The following is a 10,532-nucleotide window of genomic DNA, read 5'->3' as shown; positions in this document are numbered from 1 at the left end:
TTGACTAAACAATCTGCACTTTTTTTTCTCATATTCCAGGTAAGGATTATTTGATTATAATTTCCCATGACCCCCAAATCACAAAAAAAAAACTTATTTCAAAGAACCTTTTCAGATATTGCTGCAAACATTCACAAAAGGATCTTTAATGAATGTACTACCATTTTCAAGGGTTAGAATAAATGTTAGTTCATTGAGTCACAGTGGTTCTTTTATTGGTTCGAATATTCCCTGTAATCAAAAACATTCTGCTTACAATGTTTTTCAGTCTTGTCTTGTATCAAAGACTCAGGCTGGTGGTGATGGTGTCATGGTGTGGGGGATCTTTCAAGGCACAGGTTGGGCCCCTTAGTACCAACTGAGCATTGCATAACTATGTGACTTCATGAAACAAATCATTTAGACAGTTCTGGAGCCAAAATGGGGTCCAACTTGTTACTAACAACGGGTTTGACATAATGTGGCCAGTGAGTGTTTTTCTACCTAGCAACAGATTCTCATTGCAACTTTACACAGAGCACACATGGTATTGTATTGGTCTCTCTGCAGCATGACAAGACAAGTTATTTACAACTTATAGTTTTTTCCATGCTTTTTTTAATGTTGCCATTGAGCACTTTAAATTGATAAACCTGTGCATGTGTGTGTTGTTTGACGCATGTTACTTATGGTTGTGGGTGGCAACATGTCCACTAGGTTGGACGCTGAAGTTATTGATTGACAGAGCAAGAAGGAGATTTAGGTATAAAAATAGCATAAACTCTTAACAACATTTAATCATATCATTAAAAAAACAGAGGGAGCAGAAATTAGAACTGAAGCACTGGGATGTTTTACATCTAAAACTGTTGTGGTGAAAAACGGAAATTTAAATGCCTCAAGTACATAAGCTACAGCATACTATTCAGTGTCAAAACATCTTAGCTCAAAATTTATAAATAGAGAAAATGATGAATTGTCAGACACACTGTACAAAACTGTCACATTGACAGGCCTAATGTCAAACTGCCTTGTTCTTAAGAGCAATCATAAATTCATAGGGGTAGTGAGATAAAGATAGGAAAACATTTAAACGTTGCAAATTCTGCTGATAATTTGAGCTTACTGTCACAAGATTTACAGTCAAAGCAGGAAACAGAAACGTGTATGTAGGGGTATTGTCCGTCTCTCATCATAGCAGACCACCTAACTTGACCTTTGGCATTCAGTAGCTGTAGATAGTCTACACAATTTCCACAAACAGTGATGTAAGCTGTTTATGAAAAGAAACATTTAAATTCGGTGATTGCTCTGCGGGTGAGAAAAAAAATTTCAATGTGACATCCTACAGTAGCGTGATGAGGGTTGGCCCCTGGTATCCGGGTGGAGTGAGGTGACAAGTTGTGTATGGGGAGGCCTGCATTTCATCTCTGAGATAGAATAGGAGAGAGCAAGACAGGGAACTAATAGACAGTGGTGGAGCAGGAGAGTCAGAGATTGGACCAAAAGAGACCAGAGGGGTGAGGGAGCGCAGATGACAGGAGCTTCCTCTGGGTCTGGTGCCTATTTTCCAAAGGAAGTGCATAAGGCCTAATCTGTGGCCCCCAGAGGAGAGGGACCTGTTGGCCCCGGCTTATTGTCCACTTTATCACCTTCTGCTTTAGATGGGCTTTTCTCCATATATAGACAAGTACTTATCATGAAAAGTCCAAAACCATGACTGTTAGGTTAATTGGTCTCTCAAAATTACCCTTAGGTGTGATTGAGTGTGTGCATGGTTGTTTGTCCTGTGTGTCTCTGTGTTGCCCTGCAATGGACTGGTGATCTGTCCAGGGTGTACCCTGCCTCTCTACTGGAGATAGGCACCAGCTCCCCAGTGACCCCCTATGGAATAAGTGGTATAGAAGATGAATGAATGAATGAATGAATGAATGAATGAATGAATGAACGATAGATACTTATCATGAAACATAATTCTGCTTAAAGTGAATTACAAGTTATCTCTCACATCATCAAACGGGATAGATGGAGAAACTTGTAAAATGCACACAATGGAAAATAACACAGGTAACAGGTAACACTAATTTATGCTGTACACACTTCTCCCATTCTGTATGGTGTCAAGGTAAAGTTAATCAGGGAAAACATTGTGGCTTGTGAGGTCAGGAAGTCAATGCTACCATGAAAACCACGGTTTGTCAGGCTGTCGCTTTATAGTTAACAGCTAAGGAAGTACACAAACACACAAAAACACAGTTTCTTGTCCAAACAGTGACCTTTTTTCCATTCTTTCAGAGAAGATTGTACTTACTTTGATTTGTATATTGCAATGTTTTAAACACCCTATAATTTCTTACTGACCCTAGCTCTTACACAGGCTTCAGTCCAAGTACTTTAGCCATGTAGACTTATTTACACATCATGGCTTTGCTTTTAAAGCAAGTGCAGTGTGACCATGCATCATGTATAAAAACACAAAACCACATTTACAAAATTAAACGCACACTATTAAAAAAAATCAATGAATCATTGTGTTGTTTTTTGTTTTTCTCACTCCGTAAACCCCTTCCTGAAAATAAGACATTTGCATAACAGGTATCAATTAAATCCTCTTTTTCTTGGGGGAACTTTTTTTAAAACGTGTATAAAGAAGTGTTGCATCAGATTCTTCACATCCCTTTCCTCCTCCTCCTCATGCTATTTTGGAGCTGTTACACACCCTTGCTCCTTTGTTCCCGCTGATTAGCTGGTGCGCTTCAGGGAGTTGGCCTTGCAGCAGGGATGTCCGATGACCAAGACTCTTCCTCGGAGGGTTGCCAAGACATGCAGGTGTTTGTATGGACAAACACACAGATACACATTTCCTCAACCCTATATCTTCACGTGCAGGTGTGGACTTCACCTCCTGTTAGTTCTATCATGATCATAAGCACCATCATTGCGGTGGTTACAACAATTATTTACCTAATAACCATTTGTCAAATACTCTCACCACAGCTGCAAATGTTAGTTTATTGGGTTTCAAGTTCCTTAAGAATATCTGGAGATAAAATGGAAAATGAAAGTGAACTAGATTTTCTTACCAATTTTACAGTTTTGATTTTACATTGTAATTATTATAAGTGCTCAATAGTATAGGTCTTAGGGTTGAGTCACACAGCTTCATCCGATTTTTCTGGATCTGTGTGTTGGTTTCTAAGCCTGAGCGGTAAACTTTATCTTCCTTTTTTGGTGTCCTCCTTGTTGTATCTGACACAGAAAGGACAGACTTTGTAACCTCAGCTCTTTTATTCAAAAGCAGGTTAAACCAGTGTTACTAGTGCACTCATTTTTTCCTCAACCTGTTAATTATCTGTTAATTATTGTACCAGCAAACCATGAAAAGTTGTAAAAAAACAGGGATGTCCCATCAAAGTGATTGAACAATTAGCCGATTTAGTGCCTTCAGCTATGTCAGCACCCTTGGCACATAGTTGAGCTTGTTTCCAGTGCCGGTTGAACTCCACCAGTTCCCAATCCTGTTTGTGGTGTTCATGAACAGGATCTCAAGACATAGTTGTGGAAAGGAGGGTGTTTCGTTAAGGAAACTCAAGGTCTCAACTTTGTTTTTTTGCAGATCATGTGGTTCTGTTGGCATCATCAGCCATGACCGTCACTGTGAGCTGCAGCTACTTGCAGCCAAGTTTGAAGAGACTGGAATGAGCGTCAGCTTCTCCAAGTCCAAGAACATCATTCTCAGCTGGAGAAAAGGTGGCAGAAGGGTGAACGGTTTAGGTACCCTGGTGTTTTGTTTACAAGTGATTGCAGGATGGCTTGGAAGATGGATAGATGGATTGGGACCTCTTCTACAGCAATGTATGCGCTGCTCTGGTTTGTTGTGGAGAAGAGAGAGCTGAATATAAAAGCAAAGCCCTCAATTTACTGATCTTTCAACATTAGACCCTAACTTATGATTATGAGATACAGTATATATCACGATTGAAAGAAGGATACCAAGAAACATGTGGATGAAGTGAGCTACTTTCATTGAGTGGCTTGAGAGATACAGCGAGGGGCTCCATCATTTGGGGGAAGCTTGCAGTAGTGCTGCTACAACTCAACATCTAAAGACGTTTGTTGAGGTGGTTTGGGCATCTGAAAAAGATGTTTCCTCAGCACGTCCCTAAAAATGTTTTTTGGCACGTCCCAGTGGGAGAAGGCCCAGGGAAAACCCAGAACCGGCTGGAGGAACTGGGAGTTCCTTGGGATCCCTAGAATGAGCTAGAGAGCCACAATGAGCCAGTTACCTGAATGACCTATTTACAGGTAAGTTAAAGATGGATGGATGGATAGAGTCCCTTCAATAAAATCAATGTAATGTATATTCAAGCCTTGAACTATAAAGTGTTGTAAAATAACACTACATTTTAGCAGTATTATTATCCGATGAGTGATGTTCTAGATGCTGCAGTATTCGGCTTCAATGAACTGACCTCTTGCTCCTGGTGATATCTTAATATGTAGCAGTTTGGTAAAGTGTTAAGCTAATACTAACATATTTAGTATTTGGATGTGGCTACAGTGAGCTAAGTTGTTTGTTATATACTGTGTTTCAGTGTGGTCCCAGTTTGTGTTTTGACAAAACCTCTGAAAAAATTTGTCTCCATCTCTTAGGCAACTTAGGCATGGCTTTGAACATTATACATATTTATTGGCATGTACTTCAGCTGGACCCTGTAAATGTTTTTCTGACACATACAAGCTGAAACCCCCTGAAGTTAGATTTTCAAACTAATTCTGGACTCAAAATCCAATATGGCTGCTAAATGTGTAATTGCTGCTAAAATTAATTGTTTTATTTGCACCTTGTAACTCAGGAGATATTTGCAGCTTGCATCAGGAGATGCAACTGTGAAGCCATCTACAAGAAGGAACAGAGCAGACTGTTGAGAAAGCGTCGGTCCTTCTGTGCTTGCAGCAAGATGCTGCATATCTGCATAAGTCTGTTGTGGAGAGTGTGATCTCTTCTACCATCATCTGCTGGGGTAGCAGCATCAGAGCCAGGGACTTAAAAAGCTCAACAAGCTGATAAGGAAGGATGGCTCTGTTCTAGGGACTCCTCTGGAACCTCTGGAGATCATTGATCCATCTAGATCTAGGTTTTAACTTAATTTCCAGCTCAAGTAATGCCACATCTTCTCTGTTTATCATGTACATAATATAATGATCACATATTTTATTTTTGATAATAACATAACTTAACCTTACCTTAGTTTAGTTACCATATTTGCTGTACTGATTAATGTGGCATCATCATATGTAGAGCGTACAATTTCTAATATTCACTTTTGTTGCATTTGTATCAGTTGATCCAGATGATAAATAATTAATAAATGTGAAATAAAACAATAGGCAGATTGTTTGTTAGATACAAAACCCCTTATGAAATTCAAAATTGTTCAAAAATGTCTATACTATCTATGTAAGTGTGTACAGTATATAGCAAAACAGTGAGGAAAATAAGTGGCTCTGCCAATTGTATGTATGCAACCATTGTCTGTGCCAGAAGGGGGAGACAAAAGTAATGCCCACCAGTGAATGTGCAGGTTAAATTTATATAACATTACATATGATATGTAAGTTTAATGAACAAAATTTAATACAATCTAAGATCTATTTTTTGAGAAACTGGATTCAATAAACCCAGTAACTGTTTTGATGGGCTATGTTGGAAGTTCAGACAGGTCAAGAACCAGTAACAAAAAAAGAAGCAACTTTGATTGAGTCCTTACAGTAAGATCACCTTCAAGGCTCCAAACAATCTCCTCTAACGGTGAATGTTCTTCTTCCCTCCCTCTCACACACATGAACACACATTCCTGCAGTGAATGTCAGCCCTTTTCTTACTCTGAAGCTATGCATCAAACAGAATAGAGAGCTGACCTCAGCCCCTTTCAAAAGGAGATTCTAATCCAGCATTCTTAACTCGATTACAAAGTGTCAAGAGGGATCAGAGTGACTCTCTCACCTGTCATCTCTCACAGCGGCAGGACACAACTCTGAGAAATGAAATCCTGCCAGACGCAATTGGAAAGCAGACAGGCGGGAGACAGCAAATGAGGGACGGAGACACTAGAGATAGCATAAAGTAATGCTTCATGTCTTTGCACATTAGAAAGGAATCATGTCTGACATGGTTTGTTGGACGTATTACATGTTTGCTTGCCCATTTGTATGCTTTTATTGTTGTTCATTTTTTTATAACACAAACGTCTAATTTAAGATGAGTAAAGCGAATAGAAGATTAAACATTACTTTAAATCAATGGTGCAGGGGCTTAAGCGTGCAACCCACGTACCCAGGCCCTAGTCCTTGAAGCATACTGTTGTGGGATCAAATACCAGCCTGTTGCTGCTTTCTACACTCCCTCACCCCGCTCTTTCCACACCATTTACTGTCACATGACTGTCAAACAAACTGTTTGAAAAATAACAGGCTGTTAGCACCTAAAAAGTAATAATAATAATAATAAAAAAAACTAAATAATGGTTGAAATCTGAAAATCATTATTTATCAATTGTTAAAACATACATGTGTTGTAAATGTGTGTGGCATTGGCTATGAAGTCAGACAAATGTTTTACAATTAAAGAAACAACATTGTGATCAAGATTTACTACGTATGCTTGGGTTCTAAAAAGTTAGGTTTTCAAATATAGAGTTAGGGTATGAGCTTCAATTATTCCTATGATTTAAAGTTTTTCTAATGAGATGCGTGCTCAAGTGATATCCACACCAGCTGTCGTGCACTGCTGGTCAGTTGGTTGAAATAAGGGTAATGCACTTTTCTCTCGCTTAGAGAGAAAAAAAAAACAAAATTGAGCAAAATGCAGCAAAGGTCCCAGGGTTGGAAATCGAACCCCATGGCTGCGTCAGGGACTCATAGCCTCTGTATATAATGCGCATTATCTACCTCAACCTCGACTGCGTGCCACGTCCAGCTTGCGACACTTGGCCTGCTGCATAAATAGCAAAATGACAAAAATGAGCCTCCCGCCCATAGACTGCTGGAGATAGGCACCAGCTCCCCCGCGACCCACTATGGAATAAGCGGTAGAAAATGACTGACTGACTGACAAAAATGCATGAGAATTCGTGTTTGATCTATGTAGAACAACAATTAATTTTATAATTAGCATTACTCCAGATGTGGTTATCAGTACCTTATACTATTTTAACAGCAGTGGAAATAAAGGTTTTTTTTGTCTTATTTACATTGTTGTGTAAATACTGTGGTATTGTGGTATTTATACTCAACTACCATATTGTGAGAACCTCTGACCTAGCTGTGCCTAAAATTATGCCTCTCAAATTGTGAAACAAAGTAAAACATCCAGATGAGCACATTTTTCTTGAAGGGGCATGCAGATTGCAGCAGAAGAGTGATGTCCTCTCTCAGATATGACATCACTGCTTCAGTTAAAACCTGCCTCTGAGAAAGACCTGTGGCAAATATTTTCATTACACAAAAGGCTTTATTTGATTTATCTCTACAAAGCTTTATGTGATTATGGAAACATTCATGGCTTGAGTTACTCTCAAAGCCTTCCTTTATTTGCTCACAGCGTGACTTGGCCACATCAGTGTAAACCTAATTGTAATCTAAAGGATCCCTGTGCTCCTTTGGCAAACTGAAGAAGAGAATAAGTTACTTCAATCTGAGCTTTGCCAGAATTATTTGATGCATCAACTCTTCTTCTCTTCCTTTCACTCATTCTCGCCTGGCATGTTGTGCGAAAGCAGGAAGGCACAGGATCCACCGGTGGCTCATTAAAAGCCATTAAGGAGCCGAGCGCAGACAGGATGCTGGTAGTGAATAGAGGAAAAGCAAGGCGGGGCTGAGGACACTGTTACACTTTCTATCCCCTCGGCCGCACCCACCCTTGCTGCCTCACACTCGCTCTCTGTTATCTGCTCTGCACAGCACTTCCTATGGCCCCACACGTATTCCAGCTAGACCCTGCTTTTAGCTCTGCCAACTCACGTCTCACACCCCTCTGACCTGAGTGTGTGATGAACAGGCCTGGCGATAACATATTTTTCACTCTGCTGCTCTCCCTATCTCTTTGTCTGACACCTTGCTTCTTGTTCACTCCCTGCGTTTTTACATCTTTTTGACCTTTCCTTTTTGACCTGCTGCCTCTTGTAACAGTGGTCATATTTTTTGGCACAGTGCGTTTAGTGATGGATTGTGAAAGCCACTATAAAGGGATAGTGGTCCAGTACACTAGCCGGCCCACTGTCTGGGGCCTCAGGGTCACCGAGTTTTTAAAAAAAAAGGTCTGTGGAGTTGGGATTGTGGCCCTGTGGCGTCAAACAGAAGGCCTGGAAGGGTGGAGACAACTTTTATCAGCAGTGCAAACTGGGAATAATGGATACATCTGGTAAAGCTGCAGATATTTTAAAGTTACATACAGATCTTTACGTTATATGTTTTTATATAATAGCCACTTTTTGCCAAATTTGAATGAAAACAAATTTTAACAAAGAAACGGAAAAACTCTAAGCCTAATGACCATAAAGGCAACATAAAACCACAAGCAGTTAATACAATGTTTCGTGTATACAGTACCTTACAAAAGTATTCCTGCCCCTTAAATTTTGAACATTTTGTCACATTACAACCCCAAATTTCGATGTATTTAACTGGGAATGTGACAGGCCAATACAAACTAGTGGATAATTGTGAAGTGGAAGGAAATAATGTATAGTTTTCCCATAAAAAAAAATAAAAAAAGTTACAGCATCGCTGCAGCTATAGCGTTACATTTTGTGGGGTATGTCTAGCTGCTTTGCACATCTAGAGACATATTTTTGCCCAGGCTCTTCGCACAATAGCTCAAACTCAGTGAGATTAAATGGGGGGTCTCTGAACATTAATTTTAAATTAACATTAAAGTCTTGCCACATAGTCTCAACAGGATTTAGATCTGGGCTTTTTTAGCACATTAACATGCTTTGATCTGAATAATTTCCCTGTAGCTCTGATTGTATATTTAAGTCTTTTCCACCTTCTAACAGATTTTCTTCCAGGACTCTCCTATACTTAGCACCATCCATCTTGTCATTAACCCTGACATATTTCCTTATCCTTGCTAAAGAAAAGCATCTCCAGAGCATGATGCTGCCACTACCATGTTTTACTGTAAGGATCAACTATTCCAGGTGAATCTTCTCCCACACAATGGATTTTGCGAATAGGCCATCCTATTCTCAATTGACCAGAAAACTTTCCAGTTGGTTGTGCTATCCCTTACATTGCTAGTGCCAAACTGCAAAATAAAGGTCAGATTTGTGTAGTGTCTACAGATTGTGCCACCTGAGCTTTGGATGTCTGCAGTTGCTCCAGAGGTACCATGGGTCATCATGGCTGCTTCTCTGATTAATGCTGACCTTGCCAGTCAGCTTAGGTGGACAGCCATGTCTTGTCAGGTTTGCAGTTTTCACATACTCTTTCATAAGCTTGAGATATTGTTTTACAATCCAATGCTGCTTTAAATGTCTCCACAACTTTTTCCTGCTCTGTCTTGTGTGTTTCTTGGTTTTTCCTGAGACGTTCAAAGATCAGCTGTATTTATGCTGAGATTAGATTACATACAAGTAGACAAGTAAATTTTAGGGATCAGACTAACGAGGATTGGGTACAAATGTAGTTTTGTATTTAAAAACTCAAGTGGAGGAGTTTAAGTATCTCGGGGTCTTGTTCACGAGTGAGGGAAGAATGGAGCGGGAGATCGACAGACGGATCGGTGCAGCTGCCACAGTAATGGGGGCGCTGTGCCGGTCCATTGTGGTGAAGAGAGAGCTGAGCCGAAAAGCAAAGCTCTCAATTTACTGGTCGGTCTACGTTCCTACCCTCACCTATGGCCATGAACTTTGGGTCATGACCGAAAGAACGAGATCACGGATACAAGCGGCTGAAATGAGCTTCCTCCGTAGGGTGGCCGGGCACTCCCTTAGAGATAGGGTGAGGAGCTCGGCCATCCGGGAGGGGCTCGGAGTAGAGCCGCTGCTCCTCCACATCGAGAGGAGCCAGTTGAGGTGGCTCGGGCATCTATACCGGATGCCTCCTGGACGCCTTCCTCGGGAGGTGTTCCAGGCACGTCCCACCGGGAGGAGGCCCAGGGGACGGCCCAGGACACGCTGGAGGGACTATGTCTCTCGGCTGGCCTGGGAACGCCTTGGGCTCCCCCTGGAGGAACTGGAGGAGGTGTCTGGAGAGAGGGACGTCTGGGCGTCTCTGCTGAGTCTGCTGCCCCCGCGACCCGGTCCTGGATAAGCGGAAGACGACGAACGAACGAACGAAAAAAATATATAATTTTTCTTCCAATTACCAATTATGCACTGCTTTGTCTTGTTTTATTTCATAAAAATGCAACAAAATACATTGAAGTTTGTGGATGTACTATGAGAAAACATGAAAAGAATAAATTGGTGTAAATACTTGGGCAAAGCACTGTATATAGTGAGTTTTTCCTTCAGGTAGTCGCAATTTCCATATTCAATAAAAAAAAA

This window comes from Girardinichthys multiradiatus, chromosome 6 (genome assembly GCF_021462225.1).
Source record: "Girardinichthys multiradiatus isolate DD_20200921_A chromosome 6, DD_fGirMul_XY1, whole genome shotgun sequence".
NCBI classification, from domain to species: domain Eukaryota; kingdom Metazoa; phylum Chordata; class Actinopteri; order Cyprinodontiformes; family Goodeidae; genus Girardinichthys; species Girardinichthys multiradiatus.
This window is presented reverse-complemented; position numbering follows the sequence as displayed.